Raw genomic sequence first — 25,382 nt, 5'->3', positions numbered from 1 at the left:
TATAAACCTGGTTATACTTTTCTAATCTGAGGTACCCTGACAAGGAAGAAAAAAAAAGAGAAAAAAAAATCCATTTGAGATGCGTTTTTTAACACATAATAAAGTTGAAAAAGCTGCTTCAGTCCAGATTAGAGATCTGTACTATTTACTGGTTGACACCTTCTATATGTTTCAAATGTGAAACAGATCTGCTAACTGGATGGACTAAGGTCAGAGAGCTTTATCCTTTATGCTTAGGACAATGAGAGTTTTATATATACTCTAAAGAAAGAAGCTTGACTTAACATGATACATACTTGACTTCAGATTACTCACAGTTTTCCTTCTAAAAATGTATTAAATGGTAGAGCTAAGTGCTAGTTACTGTATAGTGCATTCATCATAAAAATAGCTGACAGATTTTAAAAATATTAATCTACTAAGATTTAAAGTATGTCGTGATTATAAAAAATAAGTAATGAATACAGGTAATGTGATCAAAATTACTGCTTGGTAGTTTTGGTAGTGTGGAGCTAGTTCTGATCTAACTGAGGCAGAGTTAGTAAGTTATGACTACATTGCATAAAAGACATGCGTTTCCCATTAGATGCTGTTGGGGAAGGTGTAAAAGTTCTTTAATTTTGCCAAATGAACCCAGTTTTGTCTTTTCCACCAAATTTTTACTTTGTTAAAAACTTTTTTGTGTATTCTATAGTTTCAGACATTTAGTAGATGACTACTGACTTCTGACTTTGTAAGGTCTTTGTAGTACTGAAAGGATTCAGTATTAAAATTGTTGCTTTCATGGATGCCATTGATTGCCATTTCATGATATGTAGTATCTAACATTTGATATAGGTCAGATTTGCTTGATTTAGTGTTTGAATTGCTGTTTGTTATTTCAATATTGATTTTTACTTATTTGAATTTATTTTTCTAAGCAATTTTGTTACAGCATAAATTGTAAAAGATATATCCTTTGTTCACTGTATATGCACAGATCCACTGATTTATTCTGTAAATAAAACAATATAGAACTTTGTGGCATCTGCTGTAGTTTCTCTAGGCCTGATGTCGAAGTCCACTGAAGATAGCCATTTTTCTTTGAATCAGACTTATGAGATGTACTGCAAAGCAGATATGAAAGTGAATTTCTAAATTACTGTGGCATTCGGTAATTTTTTAAGGTCATGAACTCCACTAACTTTTACTTCAGGTAAATTTTCTGGGAAATTCGGAGAGACCATACTGTCTAGAAGGTAAAACTCTCATGGAAGTCTTACATAAGCAAATTTAGTTATATTCAGGGAAAAGATTGTGCTTGAAATTCAAGAAATACAGTTGTTAGAGTAAAACATAAAAACTCTATTCCTAAAATGCTCTGAACCAAAATTACATAAATTTAAAAAATTTATATGGGGAAACTTTAAAAAAAAATTAATGAAGAAAGCCATTCCGGTGTACAGAAGGCAAAGAAGTATTTTCATTCTTTTTAATATAGATCCGTAAGGTGAGATTCATCTCACTTAACTTTACATGACTGTAGTATAGACAGAGGATCATTCTGAACTGCATTTATGGCTAATGGAAAGTAATAGATGCACCTGAGACAAAATTCATCTGATGTATTTTAAATATCCACATTAACATGAGACACATTGTACCACAGACATATCTATTTACCTCCGTTGGCTATGGAGTTCAGAGAACTATGTAGGAGATCTGTGCTGTAGATGTGAGAAGTTAGATATGAGGTAAATCCCATTGCTACATTTTCCATAAATGTCATATTTTCCACTTTTGAATTATCTTCAAAATTCATCTTGAAATAAACTGTGCTAGGGCAACAAAGGTGTTAAGTAATTGTTTTAAAGGTATGCAGTTAGTGTCCTGGGCAAAGGTAGATTGGAGGTGGATGGTGTAAAATAAGGACTTGTCAGTAGTGTAGTGCTGATATCAAAAAGTAGTGTAAAGTAAGATCCTAGGGCAGGATAATCAACGTATTTATGCATTGGTGTTAGTTTTACCTAAGACAAAAGGAGAATAGGAGACACCCCATTTCTAGGACATTGGAAAATTTAGAGTAAAACAGATCTGGAATACCATATGACTAGCTCTCCTCTACTGTTGAACCTAAGGCAGAATTAAGAAAATAGCTATGTCTTTTAAACTGGGGGGAAAGACACTAGTTTAGTGTATTTTCTGGGGTGACTCATGTCCTTTATTTGATGAACTTCCTAACTAGCTTTCATTAAAAAAACATATCTGCCCAAGACATTAGGAAAGGTAGGAAACGGCAATGTCTCAGTCTAATGAAACAGAGATCTTCAGCTGAATTGTCAGACAATTTTAAATTTAATTTTATGGTCTTCATTGGTTACTTTACTTTTACATGTAAAAGACAGTGAAGATGTTTTCAGTAATAGCAGATCCCAAGGTATTTGGTCTTTGGAATTCATATAGGCATCCAGTTTCTTCTTTTGTTGTTTTGATCTAATGAAAATTTTTCAGTGTGTCATTATGGACTGCATATACATAAGAAACATAGAAAATGTTTAATCTAATTCAGTTTTTATATAAGCTCCTTCTATAACTGCGAAGTTTAAGTTTCTTCTTTTTTCATTTCCATGATCTGTTCTACTGTATTGTACTTAACAATCTTCCTACAGTATTTTGGGGATTAAGGAGTTAATGTTTCCATATTACTTTCAAAATGCAAATACTGTATAAGGTTTTATTTACACTAATAAATTTATAGCTGTGATGTATCATTTTCTGACATTGCAGTATAAGCGGTACGATGTCAAGTTTACATTTGACCTTGAAGATGCTCAATGACTTCTCTGTAGCTTTTCTAAGATGGATAAAACTGTCTGATATCTGCAGCTGTATTATCTAGCCAAACTGTGGCAGTATTCTATCCCTATTATGATTTCTGTTCAAGCCTGTAACAATGAATTTATGCAATTGAGATGCTATCTATTTTTATTCACCTTCATAATACTAACACAATACACAATGATTTTATTTATTTATATATATATATCTTTTCAAGACCAATTCCAAGCTTTTACAATAAAGGCATACAATCACAAAACAATTAGATGACTTTGTTAATAAATTGCTAGAAAATCCTGCTCAATTTCATTTTTTGAAAAAAACACACCAAAAAACAGTAACTGATGTCTATTTCATTAGAAGGAGGTAGCAAAGATTCCAAAAAGCTGAGAACAGGAATGGGAGTTACTAAGTATGGGCTGTCTTTTGTGTAACAATTTTTTTTCTTTGTGATATGAAATACCACTTTTCACTGATGACCTACACTTATAACATTCCAGCTTATTACACTGGCCATAGGTATGATACAAACAGAACCTTATAGCACTTTCTGCTCCTGAAAATGTGGAGTTTCTGTAGCTGCTTTCATTGTCTTGTTGCTGTTGTTGGTGACTGAGTCAGAAGAGAACTAGTAGGAAGAAAACAGGAAAAAAAAAACAAAACAGGAAGAATTTGCCTTCAGTGCCTTAATTGGCTGTAATTTGAATGGCATTGTATTTATTGTAAGATAAAGCCTTATAGTCTCCTCCACTTTTGCTAGTGAAAAAAAGCAGATGATTTTTTTAAACAATCTTACATTCTTCTAGGAGGCAGCTGAATTATCACAGCCTTATTCCTGAATCTAACCCCATGTTTCCTAAGATCGTATTCACCTCCCCCTCATCTTTCAGCAATGTGCGCACATTTTTCATATTCGATAGTCCAGATAAGTAAATTTTATGTTCTTTTTCAATAGATGGATAATCAGGGAAAGAACATAGGATTTTCAAAGACATCTGAGAAAGCAAGGGGCTAAAAGATCATCAGTTCCACTAAGATAAGAGTACTTAACTTCTTTACATTCTTTGAAAATCATGAAAAACAGACTAACTGATTGTACCCTAGGTCTCAGCAAAAAAGTCTTGTTGAGAAGGAGAAAAAATTTGGACGTCTCGAGTCATTTTTGTGCTACACTGCCTTTGTAACCGAGACACAAAAATGAATACAAATAATAAATAGGCTTTACAAACCATTAAGTAGCAACACTGATATATATCATTTTATTAGGGTATAATATATCTCTCAGATTATATGACCAGTGAGTGCTCTAGACACACCCTTGCTTCACTTTTGATGTATTAAATCAAACATGAATACTGTGTCAAGTTTTCATTTGCTAAACTCATTTCTAATATTATCCACGTGTCTTCATATAATTCATGGATTCATTTTCATAATTAAGTTGTATTTTTTTCAATGAGAAAATTACACTTTAGTGTGAGATTAAGAGAAATTTGATTTTCTTTCTTAATTAACTATTTTGATGGAGGAATTTGGTGCAGCACAAAGAGATAAGATGTATGTAACAGCTTAAATATATCCATTGAAGTTGATCACATTACTATAGCAGTGAATTAATGAGGGAATAAATCAGTGAAATAACACAATCAAAATGAATATTTAAGATCCAAGCCCAGTTTGATAAAATACAAGTCTAAATAGAACATGCATTTCTTTGAAGTAGAATAATTTCATCTTTCTAACTGGTGTGCACACTTTGAGTAATGCTCTATTTCATCACAGAACAATTTCTCATGCTAAATTTCATCTTGGATGGAACCACAAGATGTGCAGAAGGAGCAAAATCAAATATTAGTTTTAAAATGTGCTTCTCAGCGGTAAGATTATATATGTAAATTTATATATTAGAGCTACTAGAACTATTCAGGCTGTTTAATGTAGCTGACAACTTTCCTAGAATGCACTTCATTATTTTCTTCAACATATATGGCAATTGGTCTAAAAATACTAAACAGCAAAACAATTATTGATATTTTTTCTCTCACCTGTAATAATGAAAATTATTATTTGAAGAGAAAAGTAAGTATGAAGCTTTTTTGCTTGTTGGATGATAAGAACAAAGCAATTATTCTTGTGGTAAATTACTGATGTATAAAGTCTTGTATCTGATGTCCTTGTGTGGCCAACTCCCGACCAGTTGACTGTGATGTGATGATGTGACCTACAAGATAAGAGTTCTGTGTTAACTCCGCCTCCCTAATAACTTTTGGTCAGGTGAACAGTCACTTGATCAGGCAATAAGGCAGGTGATCAATATTGGTGACATTAACAGAGAGAACATGGCTAGAGCACCCCTGTGCCCTTTGCAATCTCTGGTACTCCACACACAGGCTTCTGGCAAATTCATTAATTTGCCTGGAAAGAAGAAACATTGTGTGATATGACTGTTCATTATATTTCAGATGGATTAGTCAAAGCAAAATTTTGAGATAAATAAACTCACTATTGCATCTAGAAGTATGCATCTGTGCATGTGCCGAGAACTGAGGACGGGGGACAGCAGCTGTATCAGAAGAAACAGGCAGTATATTGGCAGAAAGATCTACTGTGCTGATAGCACAGCAGGTGCTGTAGCAGTTACAGGCAGTATTTTCTGTTGTAAGTGAAAGAGCAGTTTCTACTCCTTTCTTTGTTAGACTTCGGTGTTGTCAGTGTATTAAGGAATTTCTTACATATCTATCCCTTTAGAAACTTTGCTAATAACTTACTGTTGTTAGGTTATACTAATATAACTTAATGTACTCTTTTTAATAGAACTTTTAAGAAAAATAGGCATCTGTAATCTAAGCTATGTTCCCTGACAGTAGCAAAACTCAGTTTACTTAAAACCTTTGCTATTTAGAAGGAAAAATGAAAAGTGAAATCAGCGAAACAAAATACACTTTTCAGCGAGTGACTTAACAAGCAAGTTCACTCATGAGAGTTTTTGAGTCCTTGGCCTTATTTCAACTCCAGGCCCACCTGCTGAGTATCTCACCTGTTATGCAAGGATTTCAAACCTAGGGACATACAGCATAACCAGTGAAACCATGGAACAGTGCTTGACAAATGATACAAAGCACAAGTCCATGTAATTTAAGCACATATTTTTTGTTATGGTATCCAGTGAGTGTCTAAGCTCATCTGGATGATCTGATACAGCTTGTAGAACTGTGTGTAGCTCTGAAGGGGGATGTTCAAAGCCTAAGGTTGAGACTGTTGCCTTTCCTCCACACAAAAGACACTCAGAATGAACGAAAACACTAAGTGTGGAGGTAAGTACATCAGGACTTCATAGCAAGTCCTGCTCCTCTGTAGCACCTCCTGCTCGAGGTTCAGATAAAAAAGGCACTGTCAGGAAAGCTTGTAACAGGTTATAACTAGACCTGTTCTTACCTAGTAGCTGGGAACTGGAAATATCTACTTCCCACTAGATAACCAGTCTGTAAAATAGCAAATAAAAGGGAGCTTGCCTCCTTAGTTTGCTTGGCACACATGGGAGAGAGGGAGGGAGGATCACTGTCTCCTGTGGATGCATGTTTTATACAATGCTGAACAGAACCACTGCTGTGTACGGTTGTTCACTTTTTCAGAGCTAACTGAAAGTTATCCTTTTTATTCTTTTTCTCTTAATCTTTCATTCCTGCTTGTGTCCTTGTAGTACTTGCAGTACTTGCTTGTGTACTGCAGCAGCCAGGCCTTTGCTAACACCTGAATTCCTGTCACATCATGGGAAGTAGGAAACATGGATTTAAGTTCTAAAAGGATAAAGAATATCATGGACCTACAACTTTAAGTGGTAATATTGCAGTTCCTTCCATGCTATGTGCCACAGCAGCAGCCTGTAAACTATGCCAGCTTCAGATGTGACTGCATCCTTTGTCTAATTTCTGTTTTCAAGAATCTTTGGCCAAGTTGAGTAATTACAAGAGTGCCCTAAAGCCACGATGGTAGTGTTTTTAGCAGTAAGAATAGAGAATTAGTAATGGAAAGGAGCCTTTTGTAGATCGTCCACCCATCTATGCCTCCTTTACCTGTAAAGTCTGAATACCTCCTGCATATAACCTACACGAATATAATACCTATAAAGTGCCCGTTCTGTCTGCCTTTTGCTTCTGTGCTGTTTTTGCAAAGAATTAATGCTGGTTTTGAGATACAGTCCTTTTAATGCTGCTGAAATTATTTTTTGTTCTGCACGCCTATTATAATACCTGTCTGACCAAAACCTGTCACAGGACAGTAATCAAAATTCTCAAAGCTGATAGATCTGGCAGTCCCATTTAGCGACATTTACTGCCTCTAACTTAAGCCACTCTTTTTCCTAGTGTTCCGAATTTCTCTCACCTTTGGCTACCAATCGCACTACAGACTTGTGTTCACATGCAAAATATAATCTCCAATATGGTCAGAAACAGAAGTGTCAGTAATCAGGGCAAGATTGGTTGTATGTTCATTATGGAGTTATTCTAAATCATAGAATCATGGAATCATGAAGGTTGGAAAAGACCTCTAAGATCATGAAGTCCAACCATCAACCCAACACCACCATGCCTGCTCAACCACATCCTGAAGTGTCACGTCTACACATTTTTTGAACGCCTCCAGGGATGGTGACTCAACCACCTCCCTGGGCAGCCTGTTCCAATGTCTGACCACTCTTTCAGGAAAGAAATTTTTCCTAATATCCAATGTAAACCTCCTCTGATGCAACTTGAGGCTAGTGCCTCTTGTCCTGTCGCTAGTTACCTGGGAGAAGAGACCAACACCCACCTCACTACAACCTCCTTTCAGGTAGTTGTAGAGAGCCATAAGGTGATGATAAACGATGATCCAAGAGCACTGGGGAATCCCTTGCTGGGTTTGGCTGGCCACAAAGCTCTCTGCTACGAACCTTCTACACTGATGTATGCTTTTTTTTACATTCAAATGAGATGTTTTCTACATTATCTAGAATTTGCTGTGGATTATCTACATCTGTTTAAACATGCAGCTGCCTGTCTGTTGTAGGAGAGCTCATGGCAAACACAGCCATGGCTCTCTCTTGACTTCCTATTGATTTGCTAAGTCAAAGTATTTGTTCTCCATTCACTTAAGCTTAGATAACTTACAAACCATTTTATCTCTGTGTAACTCCCTGATAGCTGCAATCAAGAGGGTCATTTTAGTGGGTTGTGGTGTGGTGTTTTTTTTTTGTTGGTTTTTTTTTGTTTTGTTTTTTTTCCCCCGGGTCTGGTTCCGGCTTTCTTAAAGAACTGTGTTTGATTGGGGAGTTGGGGATGTGTTAGCTTTTATCCTCTGCTGAAAGGCTGCAAGATGTCAGGCATGAAAGTAAAACTATTTTAGGATATGGCATAAACCAAAATTGGGATAAGTGCGTGAATCTTTTTGCAAGGAAGTTGCTTTACATTCTGTCCTTGTACACTACAGTCAAAAGGAACTACGAATGCGTATTTATTATGTGAAGGAACTACGAATGCATATTTATTACGTGTATGCAGTATTTCTGTGTAGCACACAAAATGGACTGCCAAGTGTACATGACCAGCCAAGAAATGTATGTGCAATATGATTCCTGAAATAGTACTGTCCTACTCTAACAGCTACATAATGAATACTTTGCCAAGAGGTTATCTGGATTCCTGCTTACTTAAAGAGTCATCAAACATAAACAAACAATTTAAAGCGTTGGGCTGTTTTGCTTTCAATGAGTTTTGTGCACAGGAAAGATGATGGACTGACAGCCCTTAAATGCTAAATACTTTAGTCACTGAGCTTGCAGTTGAGAATTATCTTCTGTTCACAACCCTTTCAATGAGCCTGTATTCTAACCTTCAGTTAATATACTTAAATATTTGATATAGTAACATTTTTGTTAGTATTTTGGTAATCTTAACTAACATGAACCAGTAGTGACAAAAATCTGCTTCTTTAAGAAAAAATATTCTGTCAATACTGTAAGCTTTAAAGATATTTACTTGTGACGGGTGTATAGCATTTTTTTTTGCACAATTAATAGCTACAGTGTGCATTTCAGCTATTTCTCTGAGATGTTCCTTTCATTAGGTGCACAGATTTTACCTGGTTTTAAAATCTGCAATATAATTTTCAGCACAGTACAGATGTTTGCATTATAAGACAATAAAATGAGACAAGACTGAAAGAGAGCTAAAGTATTTGAGCATTCTAGCTAGTTTTCCAGAGCTGCTCACAGGAGTGTGTTTGAGTGCTGATAAGGCACTGACTATATTAAAAAGACAGAGGCAGAGCATAAGTATTGTTTTTCCTTTTCAGTCACTAGAGGATGATTCCTCCATGCGTTAGCAAAAAATGCAAAACCAAAGAATAGTTTGTACGTATTAAACTTAAAATTTTCAAGATGTACATCTTAAGAGCGTTCATTTTTTTTAAAGATAAATGAAATACATCTGGCATTTTAACTTCTGTTTATTGTTTCTAAACTCATTAGAGACTGATTGCTTAGAAGTCACAGCTGTTTGATGAGGTCAATAGGAGCCAAAAAACCTATATGGGCCAATTTAACGCCTCATAATTGGCAATGAAATTTGGAATGTGAACTTCTTATCATTTAGACAGATAAAATGTTTGTGAAGAAAAAAAAATACGCTGAATAGATAGATAGTTGTGAAAGCTGCCATTCCTTTTACCTTGGTGGTTCTTTTTTCCTGCTTGTTCTTCACTATGTGCCTTACCTGTTTTAATGGAGCCGAAGACTTTGGAGGTGATAAGAGGCATTCCTCCTCACCCAACCTCACTAAAAATAGGTACTGCTTGAAATAAACCGCACTATTTAAGCTCTATATCCATAGTGCATTTCTTGCCAAATGAGGTCATCACCTCTATGGTACATCTGGCCTCTTATCTTCCTGGCACTTTTAATTCTGCTTTGAACATCAAATTGCTGTGCCAGTGCCAAACAGTAGAGCCACTAGAAAACGGTATTTTCATTGTCAGCAAGTGGAAATAAATTTGTACACTGTTACAGTTTGAGAAAGAATGTATGATAAAGCATGTATTCTTCAGCATGATTCTTAAAACGGCTAGGGACAAATTTGCAGGAAAAAAAGCCGATCTTACTACATACATAAATGAAACTTTATATTGCATATCATGTGTATAACATCAGCTGTCACAGACAAAAATGTTCCATTTCAGACAGATTCATGAGGATTGTGTAAACAGTGTTCTGCTGAAGAATATCTAAAGCCTTACCATGGTGTCATGTGCCCAATAATGCCTCAGCGACCTCTCCGATTCATTCTAGACTGAACGTAGCATGAAAAGCCTGAAGCCAGGAACTGGGGTTATAGGTAGATTTTCTACAAGGACTCCACAAGTAGTGCAGGTGAAGCAGTCCACACTGTTTTATGGGAACACCAACATCTGTATGTAACACAGAAGAAAGGAAACTTTTTTTAGTGAATTGAATCTAAACTAGTACAAAAATAATCCACAGAAAATTAGTAAAATTCAAGTCTAACTAGTTCTCAGACGTTTTCTATTCACATGCTGCATTTCCTTCACATAACATGAAGGCTGAAATGTTCATGTTGTTCCATGAGATATTAGTAATGCAAATGGTTAACACATTCCATATCGAAACATTAGCTGAGAAACGGACGGCCTCCCGCGCTACACCGTGCAGCCCAAACACCACAGGAGAGCCGCTTGGCGAGCGTTGGGAAGACCGGCTTGCATTTGACAGGCGAGGCTTGTCCAGCACGGGCAGGATTTTTCCCTTCTCTCTCCCCCCTCCCCCGCCCTTTTCCCTTTTAAATCCGCGCTGGCTCCCTGGCTGCCGGTGCGTGCCGCCGAATCCGATCCGCGAGCGAGCGGAATTTCGGTCCAGCTTTTTGCGGGCGCCGCGGATCCGCACAAAGTTGGCTGCCGCGCCGCGCGGCTCGGCATCCCGGCAGCGCTCTCCCCGCACCCGCGATGGCAGCGCCGTGCGCCGATGCGCCCCTGGATGCCCGCCACTGAAACCGTCTGCGGGAGCTGGGCGGCTTTTGGGCAGCCTTTGGAAGGTAAGGAAGCAAAGCAGGCGTGCTGGGGAGGCGAAGCCGCTGCGGGGGAGCGTGGCGTGTCCGTGCTGCGCGGGCTGCATCTTCTGCCTCCCGCTCTGATGCGGGAGTCGGCGAGCAGTAGGTGGGAGGGGATGCTTTTGTACTGGAAATCGGGAGCCCGAGATTAAGGCGTTATCCTAACGACTACTTCAGAGCTTGTGACAAACGGCGTGGTGGTGACGGCTTTCGGGAAACACAGCTGTCAATTATTTATCCGCTCCCAACTTAAACCTAACTGTATTAAAACCAGCAGCAAAGGCCAGCAGCCCGAAGCTGCAAGGAGCTTTGAACATCTCTCTTGCTGCTTTCTGAAGTCCCCTTATTGCAGGCAGTTTGGCTGAATGCTCTGGGGAGAGCATTTCATGCACGCTTATCTCTATTGGAGTCTTTTCTTTTTCTGTACTCCACCAAGGAACAGTATGTTTTAACAATAAAAGGCCCTTTTTAACGCTCAAATTTCATACTGCACTTTAATGTCTTTAAAAGACTACTTTTAAAGCCATATGGATGTCTGTACGTTTAGGCTGTAATTGACTTTCCATTCAAATGTTGTAATAGGTAAGTGCTTCACTAGAATGTATTCTAAATTTTAATTTCACTTGTAAAGCAGTTCAGGCTTTTTGCTTAAAATAACCTGTGTTAGTAATGCTGTTTTTACTTTTGGGTGGTCCGCTTCATCCACTTATGTATCTGTCTGCGTCAGGTTAATGGTATATGAAATGTCAGAATAACACAAGAAAATTCTAATATTGATGCTCATAGACTATTTGAATGTTTACCACTTTAATGATGCAGTGTGTTTTACACTTTGCAATATTTTCCTAGTATTTTTTCAGTATTTTTTAATCTCAAAATCCAATCAGAAGTGCATAGTGTTTTCAAGTTAATCTAGGTAGGGTTTTAACAAACAAGCGGCCCCTCCACTCCTGTAGATTTCTAGTAGTATGGATATTAGACGAACGTTTGTGGTAGCATGCATACGTCTTAAAAAGTTTCCACCTGACAATACCTCTGAAAATCTTTTTAAAGAAAAAAAAACTACAGAATGTTTTTTCCCAACTCTTTAAATGTTTATTTTCTACCAAACTTTTCTCGAGGAATTTATGTCGTCTTAGAATTGCATGTGTTACTCCAGGCTGATATTTCTTCCTGTTGTTACTTAAGGAAGTATTTGACAGTCATTCCCATGCATTTTCTAATTTGAGTCTAAAGTAAGTTAAAGCCTGAATTCATATCGGATGAGATTTACATTTTCCACAGGGCATGCCAGGTAACAACATAAAGCAGAAAATATCTATGTATGGTTTTTTGCATACCACTATTAGCATAGTTCATAGAAAGTATGAAAAGAGATTATATATTTTAATATTTAAATGACTTGTAGAATTGCAGATTGATATTTTCAATGTTTTTTCATTACAGTTTCTGCCATTAAGGCAATGTGAGGGCTTTGAGAAAGATGGAGTGCTGTAATTACCAGGTGCACATGTTCATTAATCCTTCCTGGGTAGAAAAAGCTTCAAGTTCTTCTCCAGTGGCCTATTCGTAAAGCTATAAATATCTAAATTGTGTCAGCCAAGAAGTCACACAGAATGGAGGCTCTTTTTGAGTTCAATTTCATGCACTGTTGCTTTGGTCTTGTGAGGGAGTGCTTTGCATTCGTCATGATGGATATTTGTCCTCTTCCTTATAAAAGTTCAGAAAACAAACAGTTAGGTCATATAACATTTAGTTTGAAGTATATGCCAATAGATTATAACAAGCATTCCTCGGGATAAAAATATGTAAAAGTAACCTTCATAAGTGAAGAGACAAAGCAGAAGAGTAGCAAAGATAATTTTAAATCTTAGACATAACATTTTAGTAAACAAATTAGGAAAGCTACAGCCTAGGCTTCAGAAAAAGGATTTCAGAGGAATGTCTGTAGAAATCTGCTTGCACTGTTTTTCGTTTACCTATATACTGGCAAGTCAAATAGCATGGTGCTGGAATACTGCATTTTTGACTCTGACTTTCTTTTAAATATTCCGATATAACTGTCGGTCTCTAACTTTATATGGACAGAAAGATTAGAAAATCCATTTGTATCTCTGTCTCTTTCTATGTGGATATCTATACATAAGCATTTAGGTATTGTATTTAATTACAGAGCATGTAAAAGTAGTCTTCATCAGTTGGTAGTTTTGTCATAGATATTTGAAATATACAATGGCATCTTTAAAAAGCCTATATATAATTTCTCTGTGAACGTATATATATATGAATGTGCACCTTTCAAAAAGTATTCGTGTTAACATTTATTGGAACTGCACTGAAATGTTGATTTTACAGTCAATTCCATGTCTCCAATCTGTCATTCGACTTATAGGACTGTTTCAGGACTACACATCAATTTAAATTTGAAAAGCATTGAAATATATATATATCATTCAGTCACAACTGTCAGTAATTTTAGACTCTCTTGTAAGTTCAGAGTTAAGATCTTTGCTGTTTGAGAAATTATATAGCAAATTTTTGTTTGCTTGCAGTGAGCTCAGAAAACTATCAAGTAGCAGAGATAGAGATCATACCTTGCTTGCACATGAAAACAGTAATTTTTACCAAAAATAAGCTTGAAAAAAGGTATAGATGTTGTCTGTAGATAGTGCACTTCATTCACATTAGCAGGCTGATCGCTGAGATGCAGTGCTTCCCTCCTGTCCTACAAAAGTCGATAGAGATCAAGTGGGTGTGTTTTTTTTTTTTCAATAAGGCAAAGAATAGAACAGTATTTATGCATTATTTAGAATAGAATGCATACAAAAGGTGAAATGGCAAAAATGGCTGGCCCCTCCGGTTCACTGACGTCACAGCTCTTCTCCTGACGGCGCCATCGGAGCTGGGGAACTGTCCAGCACCCGGCCCTGCGCTGAGCCGCGGAGCTCCCGCTGCCCGTACCCCACGGCTGTGGACAAACACGCAGAAACTAGGTCTCAGGATGTCCCCTTCTGGGGAGCTAAGAGGCAGGCAGGAGATATATTACCTGGTGCTGGATCACAGGCAACTTTTTAATAGTATGCGGGATTTGGGGAATGGGTTAAAAGAGAGTGCAGCTCCTAGGCAGGCAGCATTTGGGCACAGTACAATGACATGGGGGTAGCCTAACATTCTTACCTCATCTTAATTAGTATATTTTTTAATAAAGATAGGAGTTATCAGTATAGTTTCATATCTTGTATAAGATCATTTTTTACATTGTTGTATTGATTATTCAAAAATATTTCTTTTTCATACCAACAGTCTCCTTGTTTATATGCTTTTGGGTGTTTTATTATTATTTTTAGCTTGGTAACTATTTGATTACTTCTGCCTGGCAATAACAGGTTGTGGCAAGACTAGAACCACTTTTAGGCACAACTTTTTTGAGGTTCATCAGTTCTAATGATTTTCAGGGGGAGAAAAAAAAACAACTCACAACCCAAACCTTAAGTCACTGAAATCTTCCTTCCTTCCTTCCTTCCTTCCCTGTGAGAGATTTAGCTAAAACTTTAAGAAAGACTGAAAAAAGCAGATAAAGAATCCATATCAGGTGGCTCTTACAAACATGATGTTCTACTCATGCTGTTTAGACATAAAACCTAAGCATTCATTTGCCGTAATCTGACTTGAATTATATGTCTGCTTAAATTTTCAGTTGTTGCTATTGTCATTCATATCTGAAAAAAAATGTCGTTAAGACCAGTTGGGTATCACTTCACACATGTATACCGTCATTCACATTTCTCACATAAACCCCTTGCGCTATTGAGTTTCACTAGTACAAAAACTTCGTTGCCTGTCAATAGACAACCGTACAACTTCTATCTGACAAAACTAATCTATATGTCTTTCCTTAACTAAATTAACTAAACTATTCTGAAAGAACACAAAACAAATTCTGTTTGATCAGACAAAAGATCTGTCTAGCCTAATATTCTGTACCTGATGTAAATATTAGTAGGTTTCCAACAAGGAGTAGAAGAAATGAGCCCAATAAGGAGTGGTGCTTCCCAAGTACATCTTCTCATCATCCATCAATCAATATACTAGTGACTTTGAGGCACTGCTTTTTGTCACAGATTTTAGTGGAGTTTAAAATCACGTTGTGTAATGTTTCTTTGTTTTGCTACCAAAAGGTCTCAAGGCCGCTTCATCCTACTCTTTTCCTATTTAATGCTCTCTCTTTATTTTCTTCCCTGCTTTTGGTTCTGGCCACTGGCAATGACTGGCTAGACGTCTTCTTGGTTCATGAGAAAACAGCTAAGACATTTCTGCTAGCTCCAGCATAGGTTTTATGAAGATTAATGATGTCTTACTAAAAATATATTCAGCCTTGGACACTCTTTCTTGGTTTATTTTCTTAAAAAGGAAGTTTGATAAAACAGATGAGTGCACATTTTTGCATTTCTGTACTTACTTATGGACAGAATAACGGCTGTAAAATTAGCTGACATTATTTATGGATAAATAGCGTTTTCCTGACATGTTTTTCCCTAGATTCTTATTTTTGAGCCCAGTCTTCCAAAATGCTGACTATTTACTCAAAGCTCTGTGTGAGGACAGAATGAGAAATTATATTGTGCAGAAGCAGTAAAACACATTCACATTCTGTTAAGTACACTGGTAAGCATGCTGTTGCAATTTCATTGATGGACATTGAGCATGTGATGAATTTGATCAAGTTAGAGTGGTTTAATAAATGACCATCCCTTTTGCAAAGTAATCTTTTTTAGTCTAACTTCTCTGTTGCCAGTAACATAGATTTGCATTGCCTCTGGCATAAGAGAGAGTTCAGGCTCAGTCTCTCACTTCTTGGATGCATGTAACTTAATCTCTAGGCTATAACGTAATAAGGGAGGCTCCTGTTTTTTTTAAAAGAAAATGGCAGCCATAATTGCTTTTTGGAAGAAACCCCATTCTATCAGTTTGTGTTAGGCATACTCTGAGAACACTTGTGGGCTAAGCTCCCATTTTCGGCACTCTTTAGCGCAGCATGCATTTTATATGGCAGCAGTGGTATGCATGTGCAGGATTAGCCTATCTGCACATCCAAATGGCAGTTATGTGTATCTGGGTAAAATCTGAGATCTGGACTATAGTTGTGCAGAGGCATATGGTAGTCGTCAGCCTTTTCAACCATGTTAAAATGGTAGTATACATAATTGTATACATTATTTCACATGTGTTTTTCCCACATGAAGGGAGAAAAGAACATAGATGGCATAATTTTGGATGCCAGAAGGGCACTGTAGTTTGCAATACCACATAGGTCGTGCTACCTCCAGTTCTTTGACTCAGATTTTGCTACTGTTTTGAGTAACTTACTAAAACTCTGACGTTGTATATCTACGCCTTATTTTCTTTTCAGCTTTTGGTTTGATTTCATTACTCATTTGCTTTATGTTTCTCCTTTCTCATTTGACCAACCTTTGAGGTTTTCCGTACAACAGAAACCACAAGACTTTGTCTTCTGTCTTGACAAAATAATTCAGCCAAGAGGCCTTTTGCTACATGTGTTGCGGTAAAAGTTGTGGTTATAGTGCAGCACAGACCTACCTTGATCTGTTTAATGGTAGCAATGCAAACACCATAATACACATCCCAGTGTGGACTGTCAAGCAATCAATAAAGCTTTTCCTAGTGGTTCTGGCCAACTACATTGTAGACAGGCAGCCTTGAAGATAGCTGGTAATATTATCTGGGCTCTGATTGGCTTTATGGATATCCATGACCAGTCTGATGCAGTTCTAGATCACCTAACTTCTGCACCTACCTTGATTTCACAAAAGTAGTTTCTGTTGCCTGCTCTCTGACAATCAGTGTTGTTGCAAGGAGCCACAGAGGAAACCTCTGCTAAGTTTCTATGCCCAAGTCAGAACAGAACCAAAAAGCTCTTTTTCTGCTCTTCTTTCTTGATTTTAGAAAGTGATGTTTAGAAAACACTTTGCTTTCTTTGTCACCTTACCCTGTCCTTTCTCATCATCTGCTTTAGGTAGAACATCGGTGTAAGTGGGAGGAACTACCATCTTGAAGCCTGAGGCCTTCCTGTCCATCGTACATTGCAGAGGGGGGGGCAGGACACACACAGACACACCCACCCACCCCCCACTCTCCCCCCCGTAGAGGCTGAACCACCTATAAACCTTATTAGAAATCCTTAAACAGCTACATCTGAGCTTTTAGTGTCCTTAATACTGCCTACAGAAGTATAGATGTTCTGTTTGGAGACCATATACTCTTGACTTTCTCTCCAGTGGAATGGAAGAAGATAAAAACTGCCAGAAATTCCATATGCAGAGTAATTTTACCTTATTTCAGCCTTTTTAGACTTTGTATCATATGATAGCTTTTTTTAACAGAAAAGCTGTTCTCCAAACCGTAGCAGTAAGAGGAAGAGATTATATTTTTAAAAGTTTTCTCTGGAATATTAGCAAAGTGGCCAAGATGAGTGATGCTTTAATACCTATAATGCCTTATTACATTTATGATTACAGTCAGCCTGCAGATACGATGTTGTTGATTATTTAAATTACGTGGGAATTTTAGTTCACAGACACAAATTGCATTAGATGTTAGCGATGTGATGAAAGAAGCAAGGTGAGAAAAAACAGGAAGAAAATCTGAGATCCATAGAGATGTTTCTGTTGACCTGGAGCATCAATCTTGACAGAGTTACAGGACAGATATAAAGCTGAAGTAGCAGATACATGCTTTCCCTTGCATTGTCTCCTTCTACAATATGTTATCTAGTGAACTGCAGTCCGCCCTTTGTTGTGCTTACTTTATGGAGATTAAAAGATCTTGGAGGTTTTGTGATGGGAAAAGAAACACAGAGGACTAGAAACGTAACATGAATTAAAGGAATGTAAAGTCAACCATTTATCAGAAATCCTTATGCCTAATGATATTTATAGATAGAACTTTTAAATGTATATTTTACTTATAGCTTTAATGTTAGTGAAATCTTATAAATCCCTCCCTCTTTCACCTTTTAAGCTGTATATTTGTAACAAGTGTAGTTCTTACAGATAACTCACTAAACTTTTTTTGGGACATCTGTGAATATGGTTTGTTCATGTAAGGAAATTGTAAGTTAGAATACTTGATTGCACTGATGTTTTTTCTCAGGTATATATATTAAATGTTCAGACTGCGAGAACCATGGAGAATTTCACCTAACGGTCATACAGACTCTTCACCATATTTTGAGATTATTTGTTCACCCTAGAACCTTACAGGGAATCAGCAGAGCTGATGAATCTTAGCAGTAGCATGCTCTGTTGAACTTAAAACACCTCTGCTTTCTAGTTTCATGAGAACCAGCGGGTTTGATGCCAAGGAATTTTAACTGCTACTAAATATAGCATCAGTTAGAGGGCATATCTAGTAACATTACAGTGAGCTTCAAATGTTAGCATCATTCGTAAGATTTCCTGTGTGCCTAGTCTATTATGACTTGCACATTCTGGCAGTGTTGCTCTTATTATTCATGACAACAAACCCTAACATCAGCAATTCTTGACAACAACCCAGATTTAGTAAAGAGAGCATACTAGAATTGTCCTTAATGTGTATACTGACTAACCCCTTTATTATTGCAACATTCCATACAAGTTTTCCCTTGCCTCCTGCTCCCTGTGTGTATTGTATTATATATGGCATTATGCTTTAATAGTGAGTGAATGTCAGAAGTGAAAGTCGGTTCATCCAAACATGTATTTTGTCTTTATGGCTTGACCCGTATAGAAATGCAGTTAAATACGCCTCCATAGTATGCAATGGGTATCCTACTGGCCATTTCAATTTTTTGTTTTGAAAAGATGATGTTCAGTTTACTTCCCTGGTTCCTTGCTTTAGTGTGGGAATAATCTGTCACAGATGGTGTACATGACACTGTAAGTAATCTTCCTATAAACACAAAATTACATCTTTTCTTTAATGGGAATTCATCTCTAGATGATAGTTTCTGATCTATCAGGAGCAGATTCTTTAAGATTTAATGAGGCTTTTCATTCAAGACTTCAAATGAAACATATCAACCAGTCTTGTTCATATGCTTTATGAATGTATCATTTGGAAAAAAAAAAAAAAGGTGTATTTCAAAATTTTCAGAATATTCTAGGCATCTAATTTATTTTACTTTGTTGGGCAAAAGGCCTAAAATACTAATCCCATGCCTTGATTGATTAAATAGCTACTTTGATTTTTATTTCTTAAGCGTCTTCAAAGTTAGAAATTGTAATTAAGTGTTACGTGCTTTGCTTTACTGTTTTATTCCATTTGATGTTGCAAAAGGGGAAAAAAAATGCCCTGATCAGCAAAATGAAGTCTAGAATTTCTTCATGTGTTTAGACCATAGGAAGAATCAAATCCCTTGTTTCTTGATCTTGTGTTCAGTGTATCTTTTTTTTCCACTGAATATCACACAGTTTCTTAAAGGTATTGATCTTGTCAGAGTGTACTCAACCACTGGTTGCAGAAACTGTTCTCTTCAATTGCAACAGAAAATTTTAACTTCCTGATGTATTTTCTTACACATACGATGAAAATTAATAATTCAGGAAACTTAGATGCAGTAGTTTTTATCTGATTAGGTGTTATAATGCTATCTTAGTATGTCATGATTAGACATTTAAATGAAATGTGAATTATTCCATGCCCCATGCAAGCATGCTGAACATTCTCCTGACTATTTTAAATCACTTTGGTTGAATTTAAATATGTATATGAACAGGACTGAGTGGTGTGACTCAAGAAGCAGCAAAGGATACTGCTTCTTAAAACCATACGTATTTAGAGAAACAGACCACAGCAAAGTCAGTTTTAAGGAAGCCTGTGCATGACAGAGTGGGACTAAAAAGAAATGCAACATTTACTATAGCCCATAATGAACATCTGTGACAAGAAGTAAGATTAAGAGAGCTGTCTGAAACTCCAGGAGGCTGAGGTCAGAGTGGCACATCAGAGGGAAAGATGTGGAGGGTCATGTAATGTTGTACCCTCCAGGTAGTTGGTCAGTAGTGAATCAAGGATTGGTCATCTGAGTGCTGTCCCTGAGAATGACTTAGATGGAAGGGATCCCATATTTTATCTTGGAAAGACAGCGCTTTATCACTGTGGAGCTAAACAGATATTTAATGGATCACCAGGGCAATGTGTCCCCTTTCTGAGCTGATTTGTGCCATCCTGGTCCTTCCAAGAGATGAGGCCCTCTTCTCAAAAGGAACTTTATTGCTGCTGATCATGTAGTGTGGAAAATCCCATGCAGACAGGAGCAGCTTCCTCAGCCCCTTACCTTCCTGAGACCATTTTATTGTTGTTTAAACTATATATGTAAATAGCTGCTAAATAAAGAGTGGTTAGTTCCATATTGACTCAGAGCACATTCATCTGCAAAACAGAACATTTGTATTTCGTTTAAAATTGTTTACTACTTCTACACAAGAGAGCTATGTAGGCTGCGGAGGGATTGTTGATGAGGACATAGTGAGGCCTGTCTTACATTTTGAGAATATTGCTGAACTTTCCGACTGTAAACTCTACCCATCAAGAATATAAACAGGATTATGCTGCAGCTGCAGATTGCATCTGGCCTGCATAAGCATATTTAGTCAAATTGTGCATGATTTGCATGTTTTTATTTGAAACTGCTATCACCCGTTATACAGCATTTTCCTGTAATATGGGGCTGTAGCCAGGCAAAGAGAATGAGGAAGCTGTGGAGAGGCAATCAGATATTTAAAGGGTTGGGGCACAGGGATCCCCAGCTAGAAGATTTTGATAAGCTGGATACGATATTGTGCAACTGGAAAATTTCGAAAGGTATTGGTAAGCGATACATGTCTGTGTGCAAAATGTAGCATGAAGACTGTAAGTGAGTCTAAGTGTGTGCTATTCATCCCTCAGAGGTGCTTACATGCCTGATTTTGCTTCCACTCTCAAGGAAGATGCATCCGCAAAAGAAAACTGAGGTGGGAAAACAAGAGGAAGGAAGGAAGGAAGGAAGGAAGAAAGAAAGAAAGAAAGAACAGGTGAAAGAACATGCGTGGTCCAGTAAGAAGAATAGAGCCCTAAATAGTCAGTGTGGTAAGAGAAGGAAGGATGGAAAACAGACTACAATGAAATAAAGATTTTAGATTATGTTTAGTGGTGTAGAATGGAGACAGAAGGGAAAGAAATACAGATAGAGTCCAAAAAAAGAAGAGGAACACAATTCGTTTCTTGATGTCCACAGTATCAGAGGGGAAAAAAGAAAGAGGCAATACCATAAACCAAGGGAAAGTAGATATCTACCTCTAAAAGCAGGGCAAAGTTAGCTTTATGTATGGGGAAACTAGTCCTGGAAAGAGGTAGTCTGAAAGTGTACTGTGAGCTAAGGACAGAAAGGAGAGATACACAGGTGTTTTGGAAAAATGCTAGAGCCAAGTAGTTGTTAGTTCACAACTGTTAATTCACAGGGCTGTTTGGGGATTGAGAAGATGGGATTTCTCAAGTCCCACTGTATTCGTCAACCTAGAGAAAGTCACCTGCTCTGCAGCCTACAACAGTCTTGCATAAGTACATAAAGACAAATATTGCAATATTTTGCTTACGCATCTCTCACCTAGAAGTTATTTTTCACTATTATTTGACTGACTCTGCCTAAGTTGTTGCTTATAGCACCCATCTGAAAGTTATGAGCCACCACACAATCACATAGTAACTGAAGAGTAAGTTTTGTTTCAGGTACTCTTGTTTCATTTGTCTCATCGGATCTGAATTTTCTCTCCCTTAACAGCTCCCTTTTCTAGCTTATTAGTTTGTGCTCTGATACACTTAGATTAAAGACTGGGAGCCTTTTGATTTCTTTTGTTATGCTCACTTCAAAGGAAAAGGTGGGGGTAGTTCCACTTCAAGACTCTGGGCAACTCAAGGTCCTGTCATAGGAGGAAAAAGAAGCAGCTAGGCAGATGTTCATACTGGATGCATTTTTGATGCACCAGAGCTAACAGGCTCAGTCCTGCAGCTGGAGAAAGGTGGAAAGGGTAAGTAAAAAGAAAAGTTACTCCCATCCCTTGTAAATTGGAGCATAAGTACTGTCCTGTTCTCCATCCTTCCCTATGAGTCCCAAGACTTTCAGTGACTTCTCAGTTGAATTAACTCTTAAAACATCCCACTGGGTTCTTAAGCTTTCCTTCCCCCCATCATCTTCGGGCTGTAAAGAAACCTGCTCACTGCTGGTAGCACATCCCTACTCCACTCAAAGGCTTGCAGTTTGTTGTCTTCTGGCTGTCTTCAATGTTGGTTTTCTCTACCTGTCCCGCTCTGTGCCCTGAAGCTTCACCCCACAGAGCATGCTGACATCCTCTGGGGAATGCAGCAGTATGCTTTCTCTCCATAAACAGTGAGGTAGCCAGCACCATGCAGGAAGACTTCTTCCCTACTGCCCAGCTTGTCTTGCATTTTAAAGAAATGTAGTACATAGTATACACACAGTAAGCTTTACACTAGCAAACAAACACTACCATCTGTTACATACACCCCCATACAAGATAATGCTGTTTATCATTAACTTTATCTCATATAATGAATGATGGCATATAGAGGCTGTGGATTGTGTTTAATGGTAAAAGCTGGACATTTTACACAAGATCGGGACAGATAACAGGGTGCTTAAAGGCATAGAGAAGGATAAAGGATAAAATGTCTAAAATCCTGGCATATGTCAGAATATGTGTCCATAACATGCACAGAGTATAACACATGGAAGATGCTGATCTATGGAAAAAGAAGGAACAGTGGTAGCTAAAACAGAGTTGAGCAATGTGTGAATGGAAATTTGGAAAAAAAGAATAGGAGGATGAATAAGTGGAATAAAGGCCACAGAGTACAAGGAAATATTTCACAACAAGATTTGAGAGGAAGATTTTTCTAGCTTGAGAGTTTTCCTAAGGTTATGTAAAAAATGACATAGAGGACAGAGAAAGATTCCTTTCTGACTGGTGAGAATAAGAGAAGTAATTTAAGTAAGGTTTTGGTATTTTCTAGTTTGAAGAAAAGACGATATCCTGATGAAATAAAAGCATAAAAAGAAGCATGCAGTTATGTCTCGTCAAAGTAGGTTTGAAAGAAGACATAGTCTAAGAAGATAACTGTAGAAAAAAAAAAGATTTAAGATGCCACTTACAATTAACAGATCATATGGATATTGAAGGTTACTACGCATCTCAGTAGAGCCATGTGTAAGATTATGTGAGATTTTTAACTGAATTTAAACAACCAGCAGACAAAGTACACTGCACGTTTTTGTGAGAACTTACTTATAGCACATGCAGTTTTTGAGGCTCTAATGACACTGGCAACTTTCTAGCTCAGCTCACCCTCAAGAGGAGATTTTAACTGTGCTGATACTATTTTTCCAAATGTGAAACAAAAAAAACCCCTGTCTGTCCTGAAAGTAGCCTGTACTCTGCCTACAGGAGCAAAAGCCAGAGAGAATACGTTTTCCTAGCTTTCCACCAGGAGGGAGCCTATACCGCTTACCTTATTAATAACTTATGACAGATACAAATGTGTATCACTTTAACTCTGTACTGATGCTACAGCCTCTCAGGCTGTTAACTCCAATTTAAAAATACCTACCCGAATCCTATTGTGGGCACTAGTGGTTCCTTAATTTCCTGTTGGAAAAACTTGACGCCTTACTCCCCACAGCGGTGACCCACTCCGTGGGAAGCGGCAACCACAGAACACATACCTCAGCGCTAGCGATTGAGGGGGTGAAAGTCTGCTCCCCTCGGGCTCTTCCAGACGCCTGCTGAATCTCAGCTGGCAGTACAAATTCACAGTCGTAACTGTATTACTTCATATTATGAATTCCTCAAATCCATCACGGCATCGGGAGGGAAAACCACCTTTGGCAGTGGGAATTTAACCTCCGCGGAATCTGTATGTGGAATGACATCCGTCTGTCTCCTTTCCAGAAATCTCTTCCTGATGCTACGCTTGGGAGAGGAGAAGGGCCCCCCAAAGGCTTTCCCGCGCTTCCTCCCCGGCTGGCCGCAGCCGGAGGCCGGGCCTTGGCGAGGTTCCCTCGGCGCGACCGGGGCAGGCGGCCGTGGCCTCTCCGCTGCCGCCAGCTCCGGCTCCTTCCGCGACATGGGACGGATGGGGGTAAACCTTGCCGATGGCCGGCTGGCTCTGCGGCGGGCGGCAGAGGAGAGGAACGGTCCTTTAGTCGGGCACGGACCTCGGCGGGGAAGCGGCGGCTTGTTTCTCCCCCGGGACGCCGAGGCGCGCCTGGCCCGACCTGCCGTGAGGGCCGCGGGCTGCTGGCGGAGGCCGCCGTCCCGCCCCTCCCCTCACCCACTTCGTGCCGCTGTGTGCTGGGGAGGGCTCACAGACTGGGATTAGTCTCCCAGTTGAAAACGAGCCTTCTGTTAAATCTGACCGCACGCTAGCCAGGAGAAGGGGCGTTCTGATGCGCGGCTCCGTGTGGTGGCAGGGAGGGCCCGCGCTGGCGGCGGGGGGGCCTTGGAGCGGCTGGGGCTGCCCCGCCTCGGCCCGGGTGTTCCCCCAGGGCGAGGAGCATCGCCCCGAGTCTGGAGCCGGAGCAGGCCCCAGCCGGGCCGCGCCCGCCTGCTCGGCCCAGCTCTCCGTGGCAGCTGCTCCCCGTGGCGGGTTGCTCTGCGGCAGGGCCGCAGGCCGGTGAGGCTCACTGAGCCTGAGCGTGGCCTGTGACAGGAACCGTGGGCTGGTTTAAGGTGCCGTCCTTATGGCGTAGCTCCCCCCCCCCACCTTCTGTTGTTTTATTAGTAACATTCATCACTGTATTCTCTCCATAAATAAAGTTATATTTAATTGTGTCCATTAAAAAGGGGGATAGAATATTACTTTAATAAACAAAAAAAATCTCATTATTTTTAAACTAAGTGCTATGTTTTCTTGAGCTAATACTCAACAGTAGAATAGGTGGCAATAATACATATGCTTAATGATATAATCCCTCATGCAGCAGGTTAAAGTAAACAAAAATCTGTTGTTATTTCTCTGAGCTCTCTAATTTCCCTTCTGGACTGTATAATAAGAAAATCCCTAGAGATGCTTAAGGTAGGAAAAAGAACAGACATGATCAGTATTTTAATTTCAGGGCACAAGAGTACCCTTTCAGTGCAATTGTAAAACACTGTATACTCTTCTGGTACTTTTGAAAACAAAATACCAAGGTGTGCATACAAGAATGAAACAACTGTGCGTATTAATATTAATTAGCAGTCACAAGAAAGGAGTATTAATAATAAATAAATAACAAATAAGTTTTAACTTAGAGCATTTGATGGCTAAAATATCTTCTTCCTTTTTTCTCCTGGTGGGTTTTTTTTTCTGATATGTCCAATCTCAGGAATGGAGGTCTGGTATTTATAAGGTAGACCAGTAGAAACCACAATT

At 38.5% G+C, this 25,382-nt stretch overlaps 1 protein-coding gene and 1 long non-coding RNA gene across 20 annotated transcripts in view; one reads left to right on the top strand and one right to left on the bottom strand.

Moving 5' to 3' along the window:
* The window catches only part of DMD (dystrophin), a 1,341,705-nt gene that overhangs the window by 738,870 nt on the left and 577,453 nt on the right, over nt 1–25,382 (top strand). The window contains exon 1 of one of the 19 annotated variants that reach the window (XM_075430304.1): nt 10,630–10,898. The exons of the other annotated variants lie outside the window; for them this stretch is intronic. The gene's annotated coding sequence lies outside the window, so the exon portion shown is untranslated. Of the gene's footprint in view, nt 1–10,629; nt 10,899–25,382 lie in introns of those variants that run through there. 19 annotated transcript variants of the gene reach the window in all.
* LOC142362379 (uncharacterized) lies at nt 4,871–11,017 on the bottom strand. The gene is made up of 3 exons (XR_012765017.1): nt 10,805–11,017; nt 10,087–10,257; nt 4,871–5,038 (listed from the first exon to the last, which is right to left on the bottom strand). It is a non-coding gene; the product is annotated as an uncharacterized LOC142362379 (long non-coding RNA).

Source organism: Opisthocomus hoazin, chromosome 1 (genome assembly GCF_030867145.1).
Source record: "Opisthocomus hoazin isolate bOpiHoa1 chromosome 1, bOpiHoa1.hap1, whole genome shotgun sequence".
In the NCBI taxonomy this organism is placed as follows: domain Eukaryota; kingdom Metazoa; phylum Chordata; class Aves; order Opisthocomiformes; family Opisthocomidae; genus Opisthocomus; species Opisthocomus hoazin.
The sequence above is the reverse complement of the archived record's forward strand: the minus strand, read 5'-3'. Positions and strand labels throughout refer to the sequence as shown.